We start from the raw sequence: 26,416 nt of genomic DNA, 5'->3' as shown, positions 1-26,416 counted from the left end.
ATTTTTTCGTAAAGTAACGATTTTTAAAACTTATTTTAAATCATGATCTATAATTTTCAATATCGATATACGTAAAAATAATCAAAATAATCAGCATTACTACTAATTGTATGAAAAAATAATTTTTATAATTGTAACATAATTGTATTTCAATTATATATTCACTTATTGAATTGTATTCACTTATACTATTTTTATATAATTTTTTCAATTTTCGTTGACGTAATTTAAAAAATCATTGTTATTGAAATTTTTTATTTATCTATAATTATTTTTTTTATTGAATTGATCTATTGTGTCTTTTGTAAAATTCCAAGTAATTGTACATACTCTATTATTTAGCATAATCAAAGATATTGTTGATATTCTTAGTTTTATATGAATAATATAAATCTATTATAAATAAAACAATTGAAAGACATTTAAAAATAAAAAAGGATTTAAAAAAAATTGATAAAATTTTATTTAAATTTTTACAGAGAAAATTTTTACACCATAATTCATTTGCCAAAAAGATAGCATGAAGAAAAGAGTGTAAATTGGATTCTATCAGAAGTTACAAGATACATATTTCAAGTAACTTTTATTTCTACTAACATTGTTGTCTAACACCAAGCACGTACAATCTTATAATAAATAATAAAATTTTGAAAATTATTTGTTTACTTTTTAATTTTTTATAGATGAAAAAATGATTTTACAGGAAAAGATGAAATATAATAATGAAATAAGCTAAACTTGTCTTCATTTCAAAAAAATAAAAATTAAAGAAAAAAAAACGAATTGTAACGATAAATGTTTTAATGGAAAATTTGAAATAAGCAAAAAATAAAGAAAAATTAAATAAAAATAGAAATAGACATTTTTCACATTTCTACCGCACTTTAAAATATTAACAATATAAAATATAATTAACAATATAATTAACAAAATAAAAATTAAAATAAAAATAGAAAGAAATCTTAAAATCTAGAATGATATATAAAAAATATTTGTAAATTAAAAATTTGAATAAAAATTTATTAGAACTTTGTTTATTTATAAAAAAATTTTAATAAAAAATTATATAAATAATTATACACATATTTTTAAAACAAACTTCATTAAACAATTATTATTATATCTTGTATTTATTACTACTTATTTTTACCTATATTATCTTATTTTTATTATTAAATATTTATAATATATTATTATTATGTAATTATTAAAATGTTAAGAAACTTTTAAAAAACTTACATGTAATAAGTCTTCATATATTTCTAATTTAAAAAAAAAACAATAAATTTTTATAAATATAAAATTTAGTTAATTTTAAAATGGAATTTAGAATTATCTATAAATTATATAATTATTTTAAATTTTTGCAATAACTTTATATTTATTAAATTCCTAATTATAGAACTAAAACTTTCTTCTAAAAATGCATTTTTAAAAACTTTTTTTGAAAAAATATGATTTTGAATTTTTTCATAATTTCATTAAATTTATATCTAAAGACTGTTCATGAAATTTTTAACGAATTCTACAAATTATACAAATTATACATTGTTATATATTATAAACATTATGCTATCATTATCTTGCAAAAATATATAATTGTTGCATAGTTCCATTTTGTTTGTATTAATTTAAAAATTTAATTCATTTGTATTCATATATTTTCAAATTGTAACTCTTCTATATTTTATGTTTAGTTGCAAATTTCTCATATTTTTTATTTTTTTTCTGTTATACTATCATTTGTCTCATCCAAACGTGATATTCTATATTCTATAAAAATATTAATATACTTTTTTACAAATTGTAATCGTTTCTTTTTGTTAACTTCATTTCATTTATTAAATATTTCTTATGAGCTATTTTCATATTTGATTTATTACAGAATTATCTTTGGATTTTATTTGATTTTTTTGAATTATTTATTAGTCGCTATACTCATTTATTATTTTCTTCTATCTCTTGGATTATTGTTTTTGAATTTTCATATTAATGATTATTTGAATTGTATTTAAAATTTTAGATATTTAGAATTTTACATTTATTATGTATATTTAATATTAATGTATAATATTAGAGTATCCAATAAGTTTCTTTCTTTTTTTTGATATAAATACATGATATTTCGATCGAAATAAATACATGATATTTGTTGTTTAAGATTAATTTATTACGTTATATATGAATCGTTTTGCTCTATAATCTTCTTTCATCTCTCAAGAAGCCTCATTATTCCCTTTTTGGAAATTGTTGGAGTTTATTTGCAAAATATTTCTCGACGTGCCTTTTCATTTCGCTTACGGATTGGAGTCATTTATCATGAAAAGAATATTTTTAATAACATGAACACGTAATAATCGGATAGAGCAAGATCTGAGGAATACAGAAGATGCGATAGAATGTCCCAATCAAATTGTAACAGCTTTTCTCTTAGTCAATGCAACATGCGGTTTTGCATTGTCATGATGGCTTCGTCAGTTCACCAATTTTGGTCGTTTTTCTTTTTTTCTGGCATCTTTCAATTTATCTAGCTTTGCAAGATTTTCCAAATTGCAATATTTTCCAAAATTGATGGTTTTACCTTAAGAAAGAATTTTCTCATAGTAGACTATATGATTTCAATCCCAAATGGAAAGAACTTTCTTCGGATGTCCAAGCTTCGCGACAATTGAAGATCTATTGTCCTTAAATCAAGTGCGTTTTCGATGTACATTTTGATACAAAATTCAAGTTTCATTTCCAGTGTCCAGTATGTCTCTTTAAAAAAGGATCTCTTTCATGTCGTTGGAAAAGAAAATCACACATAGAGACGCGGTTCAATATAGTTCAATAAAGTCGGTCAATAGCTGTGAAACTCAAACTTCACATCGATTGACATATTTCATCTTGATCGGGTAATTATCTATCATTTTCCTGGAAATGTTAATGATATCCAGTATCTCTTGCACACTATATCGCGGATTTTCAGCGAGCATAGCCTTGATAAAATCTCATTGCTGGCCGGCTACTATGACCTTCATTTTTTAAATCAAAATTGCTAGCTCTAAATCTCTTAAACCAATTGCGGATAATTGTAATAATTGTAGCATCACTCCCGTAAACAGTACAAATCTCATCTGCAGTACTATTTGCACTATCACCTTTTTTAAAGCAATATATAACATTCCGCAAATGCTTCTTTTGGCTATTCATATTGAACGGTGTAGAAAAAAGTTTTAAAAGAAACTGTATCATTAACCAAACGTATTTTACTAAAAGAACTCTGGGATGCTATAAACGACTAATAGATAAGTCTGCATGTTCATAAAAATAACCAGATATAATAAAGTCATTTTTAGCATGGTGCGAAAAAAACTTACGACAAATATATATATATATATATATATATATATATAACAATAATTTATCTTTTCTTCTTTAATAATTTCTGTTCTATTTTTTCATTCTATTTTACAGTTATTGAATTTATATTTAAATTTGAAACATTATATTTATATTTATAGCCAATACAGATATACTGATATTAATTATCATATTGTATATGTATTATTACTGATATTAATTATCATATTGTATATGTATTATTATGGATTATGTTGTTATTTTATATATAATTTTACAATTTAAAAACTATACAATTATTTATTACGTGTATATTTTTTTCTAATTTTATTTATAATTAATATTATTATAATAATATAAATATTATTATAAATAATTATTATTCATTTTTTATTATTAATATAAAAAATATAGATAAATAATTGTTTTAATGAAATTTGTTTTAGAAACTTCTTAAAATATGTATGGAATATTTTTTTTATAATAAACAAAGTTTTTGTTCAAATTAATGATTATACAAATAATTTTTACATTCATTCTATATTGAATAGCATATTAAATGCTGCATGTGTTTCATTTTTCCGCATTTCTGTATTTCTCAATCTGCATTCTTATATTCCACTGTTTTTTAAATTTATATAATAAATATTTTTTCTTTTATTATTATAAAATCTCATATAAATCTCATATCATTTTTATTTGTTACACAGCTAAGAATATTTCTGAGAGATTTTTGGATAAAATTTTTAATTTATAAATTAATTCATTTTTGATTTGAAACGCCTAATACTTTTTAAAAAGAATACAAAAAATACATTGATTGATAAAAAAAAATAATTTTATTAAAAAAGATTAAAGTAATCTTAAATTTTTATCTTAAATAAAAGATTTTCTAATTTAATTTCATTTTTTATGAAATAAAATTTTATTTTAATTCATAATTCGCTTCACTTCTATCTATGTGTATTTAAATTATACCAAATTACATTTTTTGATATTTTTTGAATTATATCTCATTGAATCTATCACGTTTAATTTTTACTTCATTCTTAATTTTGTAAATACAGTATGATACAATCGAAAGCAACAATCTTTAGTTTTAAATTAAATTTGTTTAACAAATATTACGTTCAAAATTAGTAAACTTTACGATATTCAAATACAGAATGATTGATATTTTTATTAAATATTAAAAATATTATTGTACTTACTATTTTTATTGTCTGTACCATAAATATTAAGATATTTTGTACATTTCAATTCTTATTATTTGCTTGAATTACTATTATGTTTCAATAATAAGTAGTATCATAAACATTTGGTACGTAAATAAATTAAATTTAATTTAATTATCAATAATCATTTGATTTCAAAAAAGTAATTACAAATAATCATTTTGGCTAATTATATATAAATTAATTACTTTAAAATCATGTAATATTCGCAAAATAAATACGATCAAAGATGAAAAAGTATTAACAAGTTTCTCAGAGAACATTTGAAAACGAGCAATTTCACGAAGATAAATGATCGAATAGCATCGAATATAAGATATCTATAATAACGGATAATTCCATTGCTAGAAAATCAATATTAAGATTAAAAGAAACGATTAGGCGATATTATTAAAAAAAAAAGATGCATCATTATATAAAATTAATACAACAATCGATTGCTATAGATGAATCGATATTATAGCAACACGAAAGTCAACACGACACTATCATTAAATACTGACGAAAGAAATATTTGCTAATTCGATTTGCTTTATATCTTAGGTGCCGAAGAATTATCTGAATTCAAACGGAGCAACTGATAAAAAGTTAATAAAAATATCAATTCTATTAGAGAGTAATTTAACATAATATAGCAGAACAGTCAAAATCAAATAATTTTTATTCGTCGAAGAATTTAAATTCATGTGCTTGTACAAAAGACATATTTTATATGATCTATAGAAAGAAAATAATCAACGATAAACGAAATATTTATTGGCTTTAAAGAACAGAAAAACGAAAAAAGATAATAAAATAGAACTTTCGAAGATAGAGTTCTCAAAGTGAAAAACTGGTTCAAATATCAAGAACGAAGAAGTCTACACAAATTATTAATAAAATATTTGCTATAATATCAAATATTTTTTTTATTATAACAATACTTAAACTGAAACATGACGAAACAATGTTTCGTATATAACTTATCATTCTGAATAATTAAATTGATCTAATGGGACAAGGATGAACATTATGAGAATGAATTAGAAAATTTATTTTAAAATAACATTTTAAAACGTTTTAAAATTAGAAGATACGATTAAAAGAGACGATACACATCATATTTTCATTAAACAAATCATAAAAATCTGCGACAAATTAACGTTTACAGTCGAACTTCGCACAATTTGAATATTTTGCGCAACAGAACCGGAAATAAAAATAAGCTGCATCTAGGAAATATAGCGAAAATTTTTCAGTATTTTATTCGAATGAGTACGAAATTAGATTGCTTCAAAAGAAAAGAAATATTTATAAATTTCTATCAATATTGGAATCAGAAATCATTTGTTTATGAGAAATGATCATTGAAATGAAAAATGATTTTGTAAAGCAAAAAGGAGGTTCTTTGGCTACAAGATTTTAGAAAACAAGAAAAATCTCGATATAGATCAGAGAAGAAAATCAAGGGACAAAATAATAATTAATTGCCGTCACAGGCACAGACAATGTAGAAATTGATAGACAATATGGTATTAAAATGATGTAAGTCAAAAATATTATATTAAATCATATGTCTAATTGAAAATTTTTATTTAATAAAAAAAAATTAGATTAATTTAATTGAATTTGATTGAAAATGAATTAATTTAGAAATAATAATTTTGTCCTAATACTTATAGAACTCAGCCAATATTTGTTTAATAAATTTTTTCATAAAATATACAAATGGTATCCATCCTTTCTATATTATATATATTATGTAGTATATACAGACTCGATTCTTCAAAAATAACATATTAAAAATATTAATTTTGACAAATGTACAATAATGAACAAAAAACATCAATTAAAACCAAATTAGTTTTTAAATTAAACAATTTGCATTTTTTTGAGAAATTTTAGAAAATTAAAAGAATTAATTTACTATATAATATATAAAAAAAATTTGAAAACAATTGCAAATTAGAATCATGAAAAAAAAGATCATTTTTTATCATTTTTTATTTATAATGAAAATTTATTTGTAATAAATTTACATTATATATATGTTGAAAATTTCATTAAAATCGATTGATACAGAAATAGATATCAAAAAATATAAAAATTGTTAGATTTATTATAAAAATCCTGAAAAATTACAATTTTTAATTATCACTATAGATTATTATATTATTTATTATATTAATTTATTATATTAATATAATATTATTATATTAATCAATGAAATTTCAAAAAAATTTTCAGTTGATATTTAACTGATGTAATTTAAAAAATATATATTTAATTTTTATTACAAATTTAGATAGAAAAATAGTAAAAACAAATTTTATTATTTTTTTCATGATTTTATTTAATTGCAACTTCTTTAAAATTGTTTTTATATAATGTTAATATTATAAAACTAATGTTTTTAAATTCTCAACAAAATTTAAATCATTTTTTCATCTAATTTTAAAAAAATTATTTATTTCGTTTCAAAGTTTATCAATACTTTCAAATAATACTAAACAAATCTATGTGCTGTTACATATTATTAACAATATACATATTATTAACCAATTTTTTTGTTAATAATTTGACAATAAAGCTAAAACAAAAATATTTGCAAAAAAAGTTGTTTTTAAAATGCTATTTCAGTTTAATTATTTTAACATTTTTGTAATATCTTGAATACATTTTGTACAGGTGTTTTATTAAACTTTATTTTCGTTTCTATTTTTCGAATAATATATTTTTAAAACAAGGTAATCTTCATTTTTATACCAATTTTATTTAAAGTAATAAACAAAATTGAATGAATTAAAATATTATTTATTTATACATAGGAAATTAAAAATCAAAATATGATATATTTTGTATTATTACAATATTATTTTTTTCAAAAACTATCAAATAATCATTTTCAATAAAGTTATTATTAATTTTTATGTGGAATCAATTTTGCACTGACATTAACATTTTTGTAATCATTCAATAAAAACTTTGTCAATAACTATTGTGGATTTTCATAATTATAATTATAAAAAAATTAATTCATCATATTCTATTTATTAGAAAATATAATATTATTAGCATTTTTTTTCAAAATTATTACAAATCTTAAAGAAAAATATTTTATTATATAAAGCAAATGTTAATGTTCAGAAGATTTCGCGATTAGATATATATATAAGAAATGAATCTAAATGAGTTTAACAAAAAAAAGTCGATAGATATTCATAAACTTTCTTGAATCCATTACAATGTATATATATGTATGTATGTATATATACAATGTATGTATATATATATATATATGTTTATTTGCAGTGTAACCGAAGAAACGTTAGCATCTATAGAATGTTATGTGACCGTTAAAAACGTCGGTTAAAAACGTTGAAAATTCGTTGGAAAAAAAATAAAATAAATTTAGAATATTCGTTTTAAAATCAATGAAAACAACATTCAAAAAATGAATATGTATATGATCATGAACAAAACACAAATATAATTTACAATTATTATTACGAATAATTATTACAAATTATGGACTAAGATTTACGATTTATAATTTAAAGTACAAGGTTTACAAAAATTACAGTATAAGTTATATATATAGCCGAAAATAAATATTTCTTAACATTAATGCGACAATTTGAAACAAAATTTTATGTTAGCTTAGTAATACAAATACAAAAAATTATAGTGATCAGAAAAAAAATCAGAAGGAGATTATCCAAAATTATTAATCTCAAGAAAAAAAAAATTGAGAAAGTATGTTACTTTATAAAAATATGTTAGTTTATATTGCATTAATAATTATGGAAGTATTAAAAAATTATAAAGAAATTAATTCTTAAATTATTTGAATAATATTAAATGAAATTAATTTTTGTCATTTAAAGAAAAAAAAATTTTATTTACTTTAAAAAAAACTTTAAATATAAAATATCTAAGTATTTTTTTTATCAAAAAATGTATAAAATAATGGAAAGAGATAAATTTTTTTAGATATATATAATTATTCACAAAATTTAGCATACAACAATGTTAATAATAAAAATAGACAGAAAAAGGAATACAAATATTGGAAAATACATTTTATTGTTTTTATTCGTATATTTAATAAATAATTTATAAAAAATTAATCTTAAATAAAATTAACTATCAAGCTATATTTAACAAAAAATGAAAAAATATTTACTTATTTATATTACTTAATAAAAAATTTTTAATATAATTAAATATTTTATTTAATATCTCGTTATATAATCTTTAATATCCACTATTGGAATCATAATATAAATTGTATTAAGTTTTTTGTTATTGATTTTGATATATTTTTCTAATTTAATTTCTGCCATAAATGTTCAATCAGATTACGATCTGGAGATTATGGCGGTATTTTTAACAACTTAAGGACATTGTAATATATATATATATTAATACTATATATTAATACTAATATATATATGTAATATATATATATATTAATATTTAATAATAACTATTTCTGTATTAAATAAATAAAATGTTTAGAATAATTATTTTGCTAGAAGTAAAAAATGAGTAATATTTATAATTTTTAAATTGAAAATTTTAAATTATTTTTCAAATTATATTAAATTAATATAAGATATTAAATTGATAAGATATTAAATAATAATAATATGATCTTAATTTATTTTTTTTTATTTATTAATTATTAAATGAATTTTATTTTTACTGTTTTATAATCTCATTAATATACAATAGATCATCCAATATTTTTAATCTTATTTTAATCTTATTTTATTTTTATTATATTCTATATTTTTTTATTGCCATATATTTTACTATCTAAATTAAAAAAATTAAATTAACTTAACATAATTATATCATTAAACATAACATTGTTCCAAAAACTTACATAATAAATATATTTTTTTGCAAAGTTTAATCGCCTTATATTATTGAAAAAAATTTCTTAAAAATAAAAGGTGAGGAATTCTATTATTATTAATTGTGATACATTTAATTGAATAAAATTAATTTAGAAAAATTTGATGTTTCAACATTTATATTGTTTGTATATAATGAAGTATTTATTATTTATAATAATGAAGTAGTTACTAAACAACAATATGAATGTAATTTTTATAAAATATATTTTTTAGTTAATTAATATTCAATTTTAATTTTTTAATAAAATAAATATGTTTTTACATTTTTTGTTGAATATAAGTAATTAATTTTATTTAAAAATTTTATTTATTTTTTATGAATTCTTTGTTAAAATATATGAATAAAATATATATTATTATTATGTTGTTATTTTTATTTTCACATTTTCACCATACGCTTTGTTACAAATGTAAGAAGTTACTATGTAAAAAATTTAAAATATATAAAAACGGAAATTAAATAATTAATTATAATTATTTATATATTAAATATAATATTTATATTTGTTTATTTCCTCTGATTATTTTTATTATTATTTTTTATTTTTGACAGATTTTAAAGATTGATTATTAGTTAGATATATTAGATTATAAAATTTAAAGAACAGAATAACAAAGAAAAATTAAAGATGAAATTTTAAAATTTAAATGAAAAAATTTTCTTAAAAATTTAAAAAACAAAATAACAGAGAAAAATTAAAGATGAAATTTTAAAATTTAAATGAAAAAATTTTCTTAAAATTTAATTATTACTATACATAATTAACATTCAATCTTCATATGAAAATAATTTCTAAAGACTAATTTCTTTCTTGCACATTTTTTTCTTAAAAAAATAATATTAGAATCATGTTGTAGAGCAAATTTTTATGACAAATAAATAATAGCATTATAAATTGCATTTAATTTGCAGTTTTAATTTGAGTTTTTTATATTTTTGCATTTTTGAACATCACATTATGTGATTATCTACTAACTACTTAAAATTATCGAAACTGAAATATTTAAAAAAAATAATGGATGAAGAAGAAGATCTAATAAATATTAAAAAAAAATAGAAGAATATAACAGATAAAAAAGAAAATTTGACAAGTATAAAAAAAAAATATAAAAAATTTAAGAATTAAGTTCAAAATGGAATATGAGCAAAAAAAAAATTAGTCAAAAATAAATATGATAGAAATATAAATTAGACTAATAAAAATGAGTAACCTACGATTTTTATAATAAAACTGTAAATTTTAAAAGTAAAGAAAAACTTATTTAACAATCATTCGTTACACACACACACATACACACACATGCAAAAATCAAATAAAAACTATTATTAATAAAAATTATATCAAATTTATATTGTTGTTTCTTATTACAAAAAAAGAAATATTCATAACTTCAAAAAATTATTTGAAGTAACTTAGATCATATAAAATATTTGTTTATGTTCATTTTTTGTATATAATATTAATAATAATGATAATAAATAATAATTTATATTTAAAAAATTTATATATTATATTTATATATTTTATATATTATATGTTTATATATTTTATAGAATTATTTATATATTATATTTATATGTTTTATAATATTATTTATATGTTATGTTTTATGTTATATGTTATGCTATTAATAAAAATGCTTTTTATGACACATACTCATAATGACACATACATATATCAATATATACATAATCAAATATTTGTTTTCAAAAGCCCAAATAAAATAACAATGAATTTTATTCAAGTTATCAAATTCAAAGTATCAAACAATTATAGAATAATATAATAAAATAATTAATAAATTAAGAGTGAAATCTCAAAATTTTTTATAGTTTTTTTTTAAAAAAGATATGATATTATTATAATTTATAAAATACAATTTATATATGATGATAGAATTCAAACTGATTTATAGATAGAAATTCACAAAAAATTGGAAATATTTTTGTTATAAAACAAATATTATCAAAGTTAAAAATTTCCAAGTTAAAAATACAAATAATTTGTTTTATTTCTAAAATAAAAACATGAAAATGATCACTTAAATAAAAAAAATATAAGAAATAATTTCAATTGTAAATATAATATTTTTATATTGTATTTAATTTATTATTAATATTATATTATATTATATTATATTATATTACATTATATTATATCATTATATTACATTATATTATATTATATTACATTATATTATATTATATTACATTATATTATATTATATTATATTACATTATATTATATTATATTATATTTATTATATTAATATTATATTTAATATAGAATCATAATCTAATTTAATTAAATTTTTTTATTATTATTATGAGATAAAATTCTGTTAAATTTATTTGAATTATCTTAATTATATACATTATAACCTTGACTTTTTTAACAATAGAAAGAAAAATATACAAGATTTTCTTTAATTTTGTTAAAAACAACCAATATTTTAATTTAATAAGTATAAACAATACTGAAAGCATATGTGAAATATTTAATTTAGGTTTTATATATAAATATAGATATATATATCTATATTATTCCATAATTAACAAAAATTTATATATGATTTAATAATTCAATAAATATGAATATATTGTAGCGGAGAAAGTTGTAAAGGAAATGCGATTCCTTATTTTAAATTATCTTATCTCCTAAATATATATATAAATATATATTAATATAAATACATATAGAATTATACATATATAGTTAATGAAATAATTTATTTTATTTTTATTCATTTAGAATTAAAAAATAGAATAATTTAGAAGTAGAAATAAGTTATTAAATTAATGATATAATAATGTGTAAAAAAAATGATTTAATACTATTTTAATATTTTCTGTTCTATATTTTAGTTATCTATTTTTTTTTAAAAAAAGAAATATGATAAATAAAACTTACCGTAAATATAATAATGATATAACTTGATATTGGCGAAATAAATATCGATGAAAAAAAATATTATTAATGATTTCAGAGAGTTGATAAATGCAGATTTTAGTATTAAATAAATATTAATAAATGCAAAATATTTTTAAAATGTATTATTGATGATCTAGTAGACCAGTAATCTACTTTCAAGAAGGATACTTCGAAATATCTGTAATATAGGAAAGTAACGATGTATTTAAATTGTTTGATCATAAAGCCGGTAAATTAACATTCGCAAGATAAATGAATCTGATTGGTTGATTTTGAAAAATTCAATACATTTATAAAATTAAGTATATATATTGCCCGAAAGGTAAGGTTATATAGCATCGAGTGTTGATGAATAATGGAGGGAGGTATTCCCCTTGCCTCTATGCCGTCCCTAACATTATTAGTTCTTCATGTGATAGAGTAACATCTACAGAAAATGCACGTTTGATTTTATTTTTATCTAATTTAAACTTTTATAATAAAGAGTAGATGGAACAAATATATTAAAGTAAAAGCAATAAATATATGTATGAAAATCGGAATAACTATTAATCAAATCAAATTTAATAAAATCAATGAAGCAATATAATCTAATTATTCATATATAAATGGTAAGTTAAATAATTTTAATTATATTATATTTACAATTATTACAATTATTACTATACCATTATTATTATATTATTATATTATATTATAAAGAATATTATTGAAAAAATATACATATATGTATATGTATATCATTGAAAACAATAATTTATTGAATTAAATGTATTTTGATATTTTCTTTATATATTTTTATAAAGTTAATTTTGCATGTAACTTTTAATAATATCTTTTCTATAATTTTTATTATTTACATTATTAATATATATATAACCTTATCTTATAACAAAGAGGTTTTTTTAATATATTTTTTTTTATTTTACATATATATATATATAAATTTTATTATAGAAAAATATCATATGATAAATTATTTCTAATAATTTAATTTATATAATTAAATATAAATTTTTAATAATAATTTTTTAAAATGAAAATTAAAATGGATTATTATCAATAATAATTACTATTAATTAACTTTAAAATTAATTTTATCACAATTTAAATTTTTTATCTGCAATAAATATTAAAATTTTACATGTTTAAAAATTAAATGTAAAATTTTGTATAATTTTTACAAAATAAAAGAAATAAATAAAAAATTTATTACAAAAGTAACTTTAGTTTTACATGTTTTTTTTTCTAAACATTTTTTGATTATAAATGAAAGTTATTAGATCTTTTTTTTTAATTACAAACTAATGAAGAATATTATTAAGAATATTATTAATTTATATCAACTTCATATCAATCAAATCAATACTTTTATAATAGAATAATAAAGTTATAATGTATAGTTTAATTTAGCAAAATTTTATACTATTATAATACTAATTTAATTAATAATTTAAAATAATTAAAATATCATTTAGAAAATATATATTAATTTTTATTATTTTTTTGGAAGAAAAGTGATACAAAATATATGTAATATATAGATTAATATTTATTAGAATATTTCATATATGTATTTTATTTACATATATTATATTTTTTAAATAATCATATTAATGTTATCATATATTAAATTTCTTTCATTAAAAAGAAAGAAACATGAAAATAGTTTTATAGTTATTAAATAAGATATATAATATAATAAAAAATTATTAATTTATAAAATATTTCATAAAATATCAAAAATAAAATTAAGTGAACAGACAATGAAAATAATTAATGAAGTTTTACAAAAATTATATACATTTACACATATATTTAAATATATATTTAAATATTGTACATCTTTATAATATATAAATTAAATTTATAAAAAAAATATGTCAATAATTTGAAAATTATTTGTAATGTGCACTTATTTTTATCATTTATTCACTTTTCTCTACGAATTAATAAAAATATGAAAAGTTAGAAAATATTAAAAAAAATTATTTGTTATTTTAAAAAAATGATATTTGCTGAAATTAAAAAAAAATAATAAAAATATGAATTTGAATAAGTTATAACATTATGATATTATTTATACTAAATAGGTCATTAAGTTAATTAAGTCATACTATATAAAATAATTTTATTATAATTAATATTTTATAAATTATCTTATCTAATTTTATTTGATTTGATTTCTTCAAATTTATATAATATAATATCTCTTATTTTTTGTTAACAATTTTTATTATTTTTTTATATATATTGTTCCATTGTTTTATTAATGTTTTATCAAAAACATTTTATATTATTATATTGAAATCAAAAGTTTGGATATTATGAACTTGTATAAACTTTGTATTATGAACTTTATACTTTATACTTCCATTTTAATAAGATTTAAATTTTTAATTATTTTAATAAAGATTTGTATTTATGATCTTTATATAATTTTATGATAATTCTTGCATATTTGTTTATTAATAATATTTTGAATTTTTATCTTTATATATATATATATATATGTATATACATATGTATATATAAGTGCACAGTATAAAGAATATTTTTTTTTTTTATATAAATTTTACAAATATTGAAATACTTTATTTTATTTTATTCTTTATCATCCTTAACTTATAAGATTGTATATAGATTGTAATTTTCTTACAATCAAATTATTATATTATTATTTTAGAACTTAATTCTATTACTATTATTTTTAATTTTTAATTTATTTTATATTTTGTCTACTTATATTTTTTCGTAATATAAAATAATATATCACATGTAATATATCAAAGCATTATATAATTTTTTTTTATAATCTTTTTTTTTATCTGATTTTTTTTAATTTTAATTTTTAATTTTTAATTTTTTTTAATGAAAACTCATAAACAATTATTATACTTAGTGAATTAAAATTTGACATAAATTAAAAAAAAATTAGTTAAAAATTTAAAAAATTTTATTAATTTAATAAATTAAATTCAGTTATGATTATTTTTGATTTTTCTGCTTAAAATTTTTCGTAAACGTATGTATCTTTTGTAGAGTATTAATCTTTCATTAAAAATATAGATTCTGCTTTATGTATATACTTTAATTTGAATTCTTTTAATTATAGAAAAATCTTGAATAATTTAAAAATATGAACTTTGAAATATAAATTATGAAGTTAAAAATATGTATATATTTTTTTAATTATTTAAAAACTTAGCCATTTTGTTAGAGTTTTATTATATATAAATATATAAAATTTTAGTGAATAATAAATTATTCACTAAAATTTTATTCATTCTATTTTTATAATAAATATAATAATATAATAGAAATAATAAAATTTTATTAAAGAAAAGAATGAATAAAAAAAATATTTAATTTCTTATAATTTATTTTCAATAAAGAATATTTTAATACATAAAGAGTATCATATTATAAATATATAAGAGTATAATTTCTTCAATTAGAGTGTATAATATAAGTGTATTGAAAAGTGAAAAAAATAGAAAATGGAAATTATAGGATGTTAATGAGAATAGATTATATCATATATTTGATTTTGCAAAGATTGTGAAGCTCAATTTCAAATTTTTTTTATTGAACCTATATTTTTTTTACTATACATATAATATATTATACGTATAATATCTAGCATAGAATATATATAGTCGTTAGATTCTCTTAGTTTTCAAGATTAGTTTATAAAAAAAATTGTTGTTATTACATTGAATTCTGCCCTTTTATACATATCCATACAATAATTTATTTACATATATTTATAGTATATTTATCATAAACATAAACATGTTAGTTTGTTCTTCGCTTGGTATATTTAGATTTAACCGTCGACCTCTTTATTTCTATGTTATATTTCGCATTTAATATGAATTTATTTATTTATTTATTTATTTTTATTTTGAATTTAAATATATGAAATGGACAAAATAATGAATAATGAATAATGAATAATGAACAAATGAATAATATGTTCTGATTTTATGTGTTTCTTGATAGAATTTATCAAAATTTTGTCATATAAAATATTTCTTTCTTAATAATATAGTGAAAAGGTAAATAATATTTAAAAATCAATTAATTTTGTCCCATAAATTTTACTTATTATATAGAAAATGAATGGGACAAAATGATATCACGAAAAATCATCTGAAAATAAATCAATGAATTTTTATCATTGAGAGAAAATGATTTCTTACATATTTTATATATTGAATTCTTTAGAAATCTTTAGTAAAAATCTTTTATTGTTTTGGATTTAGAGATAAATAAATACAAAATAACGATTTTTGCTATATTTACGAAATTTTTCCAAAGAAATAATTCTTTTTTAATTCAACACTTATTTTTGTTAATTCAATCGTATAATACTATTTTTATCGTATGCAATTGAATTTATTATATAGGATTTTTTTTTATTAAGTTATGTAACTTTAAATTTATTTTATTTTTAACGCATAAAAACTTATTAAAAAATACTTATCTTGATATGTGAACAAAAGTATACATTTTTACTAGTTTTCTACTTGAAAAAAATAAATCAGAATTTTCACAAATTTTCTCTTTTTATAATCTGTAAGTTAAAAATACAATAATTTTATAGCGATATATTTCAATAAAGAAAAATCTATGATAATAAATTAAATTTGATTTTACAAGAAAAAGATAGTACTATATAGTACATAGATGTAATTGATAAAAACAATGAAAAAAATTTTTGTTTTCTTTAGAATATTTTCATAAGTATAGCAAAAGTCGATATTTTTTATCAATATCCATTTATTTCCTAAATTTAATGTGATAGTGAATTTTTATAATCGGATTCAAATTTAACAAACGACAATATATAAAAAAATTATCATAAACAACAAAACCTTAATCTAATTTTTCAGATATATATTATTACATTTTTTTTAAAAATAAATAAAATATGTAAAAAAAAAGATTAAAGTTTTTAAATAATATAATTAATTATAAAGAAGAGATATAGATATATGTGTAAAATTTGAATAAGCTATTTAATTTCGAAAAACAATGTATTATCATTTTTTCGATATTGTAATTTCCATAAAAATTCTCTATAGAATTTTAATTTATTTGCAAATTTATAGAAATATGTTTGAAAATTTTATTTCAATTCAAGATATCATGTTTATATTTTTTATGAATAGATATTAAAAATTATTATACAAATATTTATAGCAATATAAGATAAAAAAAAATTAGAAAGAAATTCATTTTATCAATTATTAGAAAATATAAAATATATAGAATTACATAAGTACATATAATATATACAAAACTATTAATATTAATAAAACTATTAATAAAAAAAAGTAATAAAATACTAATAAAAGAAAAAGTATTAGAAATAAATATTAATTTTATTTTATATTATTATTTACGTTGGAAATGATTTTAAAATAGTAAAATGTTTCTTATAAAATTTTGTATTTTATCTGAATTTGAATCAAAAAGGAAATGATAAATTTGTCCGATTAAATTTGGTTTATATTGGATTTATAATATTTAAAGATTCTAGTTTTATTAACTTTATATTATTTGTTTATCACAATTGTATATTTTTTTATTTACATATGTACATATTTATGTTATTTTTCTATCTTATAGCCGCTAATACAGTTGCTTAATGATTATTGCTTAGTGATGCTTTTCACGTATAATAATAACTATAATGATAGTAACATAAATTGATTCGTATTTTCTCAACCATAATTATGTGGTGGTAAGAAAGTTTTACTGTAAAATTATAAATGAAAATATTAAGAAAGTGTTTGTTATTATAAATTATTAAATATCATTGCAGTGCATGCAAAATTTGCCATCATAAGGTAAATTTGCATACAAAAAGTAATAATTTAAATAAGGAATTATATTTATTTATTTTAATTATTTATTTTTTGTTTAAACAAGTATAAGTATGTTTTATAATAAAGAACGAAAATATAAAGACGATGAAGTTTTATTGCTAATAATATATACAATCTTTTTCATTTATTAGAAATTAATATTATGATTAATAATATTTTTAATAACATGTATATGTATTAAAAATATATGTATATATATAAAAATAAATTATTAATTTATAATAGTACATAAAAGATTTAAGAGTTTAATTAAAGAGTTAATTAAAGTTAATTAAAAAGTTAATTAAAATATTGATTTTTAAAATATTCATAGTAATTGCATTATTAATATACTTTCAAATGTATTAATTTTGATGTAATATTTAAATTTTATAAATTAATCGAATGTGATTAATTTATAAAGTGATTCACAACGATGCGTGATTGCAAATATAGATACTAACATTGATTTTTTATGTTCATATTTTATTTTAAGCATATATTTTTGGATTTTAAAAAAATATTCGTCTTGTTTCTAAAGTGAATTTTTTGAGAAAAGAAATCTGTTATATATATTAGATATTAGTTTATTATAATTTATATAATATATATTTGTATAATTTAATTAAATTGATTGACTTTTTATTAATTAATAGTTATTAGAAAACTTTTATTTATTTAATGCATAGTTTTTTAATAAATATAACATAATTTTAATAAATAATAAATTAAATAATAACAAAATTTAATATTGAAGAATATACGATTTAACAACTTAAATTAAAATAATTAAAATAGTAATTTTTTTTAATATATCAAATTAAATATTATATTCAATATATTTTTTTAAGCAATTTAACATATTATAAATTTTTTATTAATAATAAGCATTATTATCCATATTGTTACAATCGACATTCATATTGTTTTTTATATCTTTTAATATCGTTTAATATATTATTTTGACATATTAATGTTAGAATATTATGAATTATATTACAAATTATATTTATATAATTATTTAAAAAGAAAACAAATTAAAATTAATTGAATTCTATATTTTATCTGTATCTTTTGTTTTCTTTTAGGAGAAAATGCAAATTTTGTTATGAATATTTTAGATTTTTTCATTTTAAATTCGTTAATTTTTTTTAAAAAAGATAATTGTATACATTCATATTAAGATAATTACAAAGAATTATGTTGCGAACTATGTTGAGAATTATATTTTACTTCTAAATAAAACTTAAAGAAATTGTAAATAATGTAAAAAAATAGAAATTAAAAATGATATATGATTTGATGCAAAATAATTCAATAACATTTTATGAGAATTGAAAGAATAGAAAGCAGAAATAGAAAAATAAAAAATAATACTTGAAATACAAACTTTATCAAAATATTTTTCATATAATATATATTATATTTAATTAAAATAAAATATATTCAATTTATTAAATTATTATTGTATTATTGATATATTATTAAATTATTATTATAAACATATTATAAAATTTTTTTTATATTATTTTTACAGGATGACAAAGATAAACATTATTAGAAATATTGTTCATAATTGATTCTTGAACATAATTCTTGTAAATATATCCCTGATAAATATTGGTAATTTATAATATTTGATTTATATTTATTGATTTATATTTGATTTATAATATTTGATATGTAAGTATATAACAATTACTATTTTTATTTTTTCCTACTTTATAAATTTTAATTAAAAAATCATTATAATATTGTATATTCGTAGCATTCAAAGTTAATTAAAACCAAAAAATTTTTTTATTAAAATTTTTTTTATTAAAATATTAAAATGTTAATCCTTATAATATATTTCATATTCTATTATCAGTTTTTTCATTTAAATAATGAATATTATTGGTTAATATTAATTTGATATAATTGATTTAAATAAATTAAATATAACATAATTATCACATATATATAAAATAAAATTTTATAAATAGATAATTTAATTTAATTAATATCGTAATTCAGCTCGATGAAGAATTGACAAATTCTATTTAATTTCTAAATTATATTAAATACAATTTAGAAAATAAAATGAAAATGCCAAATAAAAAGTAATGTTTCTTATTAACAAATAATAAGATAATTTCATAAATAACTAAATTAATTAGGAAAAATAACAATGAAATTAGAATAAATCATTACATATAATTAAATTAAAAATGGATATGATATATTTTTATAAATTTAATTATAAATATTTAATTATAAATTTTTATAAATTTTGTAAATTAAGTATAAAATGTGGCATTTACCGAAAGAGAATAATACTTTTTTAAGCAAAAATAAATTAAAACTTAGAATGACAATTTAATAGAATGATATAAAATATTTTCAAAAAATCGACTATAAAGTTTCATCAAATACGTTCGAGAAATAACGTTAATTAAATATAATTAAATATGTTAAAAAATATGTTTTTTTATATATAATTATTTTACTCGTATTTTAAAATATCATGACTTGATATAAATTAAATTAATATATAATTTCAATGGCACATTTATTTATCATTGAAATCAAAAATTATATCATTCAATTTAGAATAAATTTCTGAAAATATTTTTTGATAGAAAACGAGAAAAATTAAATTTCTAGCTAAATTGTTTTCAAAGTTTCTTTTGTTAATCGAATATTTTTAGTAATTTATTGAAACTTTTTGCCATTAGCAAAATAATTTCAATAATTCAATTAAATTTAATTTTTTTTTATTTTAAATTAATTATTAAAAATAATTAAAATATAATGCAAAAGATACAATTTCACATTATAAAGAAAATCAAAATATAATAAATATAAATTAACAATTTCATTTCAGAATTTATTATCAAATGTGCTAAAGTTTTTTATATAACATATAATTTTTTATATAATATAAAGTTTTTTATATTTTATAAAATATAAATATATTTTAAAAGTATTTTATGATATGAAATCAAAATAAATTAAACAAAAATTATATGTTATAAATTATATATTTATATTTAAAATAAAATTATCTCTGATAAAAGTTCTAAAAAATGTTTTAAAATGGTGAAATAATATATTGCAATGCAACATAAAAATAACAAATGCTAGCTTTTTCGCACTCTTTTTTATTCATAATTATAATTTCATTTTATTCTCGAAAAAAAAAATTTATCATGTTCCAATATTCTTTATCAATCCCAATGTTCTTACATTTAGATTTTATATTTAAATTATATTCAAACATTCTTTAATTAAACTGAATTATGCAATATATTTAAGTCAGTTTATAATAAATTTATTGATTAGCTCTCTCCTTAGCTCTTTCCTTTTAATAAATTTAAAATATATTGTAAAGAAAATCATTTTAAATTTTTTCTTTTACATATAATTCACGATTGATTTTAGTTTTCGATTCTTAGTTCGATTTTTAACAAAAATAATCGCAACATTATATTTTTGTTATTTTAGATAAATAGAAACACTATTCAAGTAATTTAGAATGCATGAGTTCTAATATTATGATAAATTAAATTTGATAATATTCCATTATTTTCATTTTTAATGAAAAATATAGATATTGCAATGGCCACATGTTTGGATTAAATCATTTATTCATTAAATCAGTTGAGATTGATTTTAAAAAAGAATATAAAGTATAATTTGTTAAATATAACAGAAATAATAACAAATTATAAATAACTTTTTATTTTTTTATATAAGTGATAAATATTTTTATATTTTGAACACTTTTTCATCGAATCAAATTATTTGAAAACAATTTAAATAAACCAATATTAATTAGGTTATAATTTAATTAAAAATTGTATTTTTAATTAATTTTAATATTATCTATTTCTTTCTAATTTTATTTTTATTGATGCTTTGCCTGATGGCTGTTTTATGGCTGTCTTCCTGAAAAAAATATTCACTTACAAATATTAGTATGTTTATTGATTTTATAATCGGATTTTTCCTTTTTTTTCTTCTTTGATAAACACTTGTCTTGACATCAATTTAAGAGGTGATGATCTGATTTTTCCGGAGAAGATATGGATCTCGAAGAGCTTTTTTTTTAAATGAATTTTCAAATATTGTTTTTTATAGTTGTTTATAGATATGAATTTATATATGTCTTGATGTTAACATTCTTCGTTGCCATTTCTAAAAAGATGAATGGTCCGTGATTCCTCGAAAATATTTCAGTATTTTACTTTACAGTCAATACTTTAATAATATTACTTCTTCTTATAGTTCTTAATTCGAGCTATTTATAAATTTTTTAATGATCTCAAATATTAAGGTCCTTAATTTATTTTTGACGGATTTTTTTTTTAATTTTCTCCTCAATGAAAAGGTAGACTGATTCTTGATTGACTTGTCACGAAATATAGTCATTTTTTACTCTCGTCGAAGTTTTTTTTTCTTTTAGCTACTAGCAATTGACACTTTATTACGAAAATATTTTGTTTTAATGTCAAGAGATATTAGACACTGATATATCAGAATCTTTCTGTCGTTGCTGGTGATAAACAAAACTGGTTTGATAAGTCTTACTTGGTTGAATATACTTCTTAGTTATATGCGTTATATTGAAGAATTATTTTTATTATATTGAACAATCGTCTCCATATTCGATGTTTTTGGTGCAACGAAGAATACTTCATTAGAACATTGTTTTTCTCTTTTTCTCTTTTGTTATACCCTTCATTTGCATTACTATTATATTGATTTGAATTGAATAAATGATTCATGACTGATTCGATAAGAAGTTTATTTTTAATCAAGCAAAACGTGATTAATCTTAATAAAAAATAAGTATGTTCTTATTGAAATTCATTGATTCAATCTTTTTGAGGATTGACAGTTGTCATGCTTCGTCCAGTTTATGACTATTCTAAAGCACGCTATATGATAATTCTAATATCAATTCAATATTTAAGAATTAATTAATGATTTTTGAGAACCATTAGATTGATGATTGTTTCAAGATATAAATTCCAGAGAAAAATTGTCCAATCTATTTAATTGATTTAATATAATTAATGTTAATGAATGATGCTTAAAAGTTGATGTATAAAAGTTTTTAATTAAAAAAATTTAGGCATATTTATAAATTTTACAAATAAACTGATTGATGTTGATCTTCTTGATTTTTATGTATCACATTTTATGTGAATTCATTTTTTCTATATATATATATATATTTCTATATATTTGATATATTATAATCAATCTTCGTTAAAGGATTTTTTTGCAAATGATGCATTTGTTCATCGAAATCTAATTTCCTCTTTAGTGCATTTTTTCTTTTCCTTTTTCATAATTTTTATTCGATTTTTTTTATATCCTTTGCTTTTTCAGTTTCTCTTGATTCTATTTTCAATTATCAATTATTATTTTTTTGTTTTTTCCTAAATTCTTTTTTTCTAAAATGCTGATAAAAATTAGAATTTCAAATTATTGCATTTGTTTTTCTTTTTTTTTTTATCTTTATTTGTGAAATATCTCTTGCAAGATCGATATTTTTAATAATTTATAAAATTAGAAGATATATTTACTCAAAAATATTAACACGAGAAATTGATATTGAGTACGTATGTAACATGTGAATTGAGTAATAATGATGAGTTCTGGAATTTAAAAAAATGAGAAGATAAAAAGATTATAATACAAATTTTGATTATTGCAAACATTTAAATGGAATAAAATGCGAATCTACACGATTAAAAGACTACAATTAGAATTAAAAAGTCAACCTCATTTAGATAGTAGATGAAAGCAATATAGATTAAATCGGCTAATTTAAATAATATTTCTGCATCCAGAAACTATTTGGTTATATATTATTTTAAAGATTATCTTTTATATATGGTGGAAATTTTAATATATGTAACACACGATGTTGTTTTGCAAATAGAATAACTTTAAATCTTTGTTGATTTGCATATCCATCAAACGTAAGAATTGGACCTTTTTAATTAAATTTTTTGAATTCTTTCCAAAAATAATTCAAATTTTTAAAACATTATCTTTTTGCCAAATTTCATTAATGTTCCTTGTTTTTTTAAATATATTTTTTTAAAAAGAAAAACTGCATTTATACAGTTTGTAGTTATTATGCAGTTTTATTAAGAAGCATAGTAAGTAAAGGAGAATATAAATATTTTTAATAACATGTATGCTTTGCAAAATATTTTTTGATCTCTTTTTGTGCAACATAGCTATAGTCTTTCCCTATTGCAGACTTTTGTTATTTCAGATTTATTTTCTCTTTTTGTTTTTGCGGATAAGCAGAAATGATTTATTATATAATTTATTAGTCTATATATCTGTCGCTATTATAGAAAAATGTTATATTCGTATTACATTCTTGTGACTAGAAATATTACAATTGTATATTCTATCTTATTGATGCACCACTGTAACATAGTCTAACTCCAGGCACACAATCTAATTGCAACGGGCAATTTTACAATGATTTTAGCCTAGATTCAGCATAAATAAATGTTTCGTCGTTAATATCTTTCTGGCTGTAATTATATTTTCATATGATGTTTAATCTCTTAAAATCTCTCAAAGATAATCAAATTTCTTTGGTTTTTATATCCTCTTCTAAGCATAGCAACCAATTATAATCACTTTACGTTCTGAAATTGAATTATCTAGTCCAAACACATGTCCCCGTTAATATAATTAATCCAAGAGGATTTCTGTAATGACTTGAGCATGTGTGTCATTATTTTTTCTTGCTATTTGCTCTGTTTTTTGTACTTTCTTGATCCATTACTTTGTTTTAGATATTGATCGGTGTGCGATTAATGATTCTCATAATCATTCAGCCTTTTATAGTTGCCTTCAAAGAATGTTTATATACAAACGCAAGTATGTTTATTAATAATTTTACTATCAGATTTTTCCTTGTCTTTCTTCGATAAGGATCTTTGATGTCTTAACATCATTGTCTTAACATTAACAGATAATTTTTCATTTCTTCAGAAAGAAGCTCTGTATGGATTCCAGAAGATTTTTTTCTTAATAAAATCTCTGATCTCATCTTTTATATTTTTATATAGAAAATAAATTTATATATTTTATTATTATCAAAAATTTCTCTCTTATAATAATAATAATATATATAGACCAGAAATATCACTTCTGATCTATCTCATTGCTGCGGCACATAACTTAATTCTAGAGGGACTAATTCTAGTGGACGACTTCTAAAGACTTCAATTTTTTAGACGAGATTCAGTATATCCGCTAATATCTTACATTTTTCTGGCAGAAATTACAGAACATATCACTTAATGCTTGGTTACAAAATGAAGGATTAGATTTTTATGGTCTTTATATTATTATTTGAGCGAGGCATCCAATCTTAGTGGTCCTATCACGTGAAATTGAGTCGTCCATGAAATTTTATGGTAATAAAGCGCGTAATTAATATTCGTTTTGTTACAATCATAATTTTTTGCTGGCCGTCCAATCTAGCTGTGAAATAATGATTGAGATTATCATCGTGAGAATCAAAGTGAGAAAATACAGACCTGGGAGAATTTTCTCTTTCTGAATGCTGGTCAATCGTTTGAGGACAACCTTTTTTTTTTAATAGCTATGTTCGGAAACTGCATCATCAAATCTAGACGTGAAATTCGGTGATAACAAAACGCACAATTATATCCGCATTGTTATTGTAACAATTTTTACTTAGCCAATTCTCAACTTAACGAGAAATAGATATTTAATTATCAATGAGTTAACTAACAATGAAATTTGCAGGACAAGCATCATAAAGAAGAGAGAGCGATTCGAGCGCAATTTTTTTCTCGGACTATTAGACAATCACTTCAGATCAACAATTTTATTTTCTTAACAGTTATATTATGTACTGAAACTAAATCGTTCAGTCCATACGTGGATGTCGCTAATGCCAACGCGCACAGTTATATCCATCTTATTACTGTTACAATTTTTATTTCAATTCTCAATTTAACGAGAAATAGAAATATTTAATTATAATTAATGAGATTGTCAGCATGAGCATCATAATGAAGAGAGAGCGATTCCAATGCATTTTTTTTTCTGACTGCTAGACAATCACTTCGGAT

The 26,416-nt window shown here is 18.1% G+C and overlaps 2 long non-coding RNA genes across 2 annotated transcripts in view; one reads left to right on the top strand and one right to left on the bottom strand.

Moving 5' to 3' along the window:
• Positions 1-12,511, bottom strand: part of LOC108004480 (uncharacterized) — a 30,739-nt gene extending 18,228 nt beyond the window's left edge. Inside the window, exon 1 of the long non-coding RNA XR_009832713.1 lies at positions 12,394-12,511. This is a non-coding gene — a long non-coding RNA (uncharacterized LOC108004480). The remainder of the gene's footprint in view (positions 1-12,393) is intronic.
• Positions 12,512-12,887: 376 nt separating this feature from the next.
• Positions 12,888-26,416, top strand: part of LOC133667325 (uncharacterized) — a 68,599-nt gene continuing 55,070 nt past the window's right edge. Inside the window, exon 1 of the long non-coding RNA XR_009832712.1 lies at positions 12,888-13,025. This is a non-coding gene — a long non-coding RNA (uncharacterized LOC133667325). The remainder of the gene's footprint in view (positions 13,026-26,416) is intronic.

This window comes from Apis cerana, linkage group LG14 (assembly GCF_029169275.1).
Source record: "Apis cerana isolate GH-2021 linkage group LG14, AcerK_1.0, whole genome shotgun sequence".
NCBI lineage: Eukaryota > Metazoa > Arthropoda > Insecta > Hymenoptera > Apidae > Apis > Apis cerana.
Note: the sequence above shows the minus strand (reverse complement) of the source record. Positions and strands in the feature narration are given on the sequence as shown.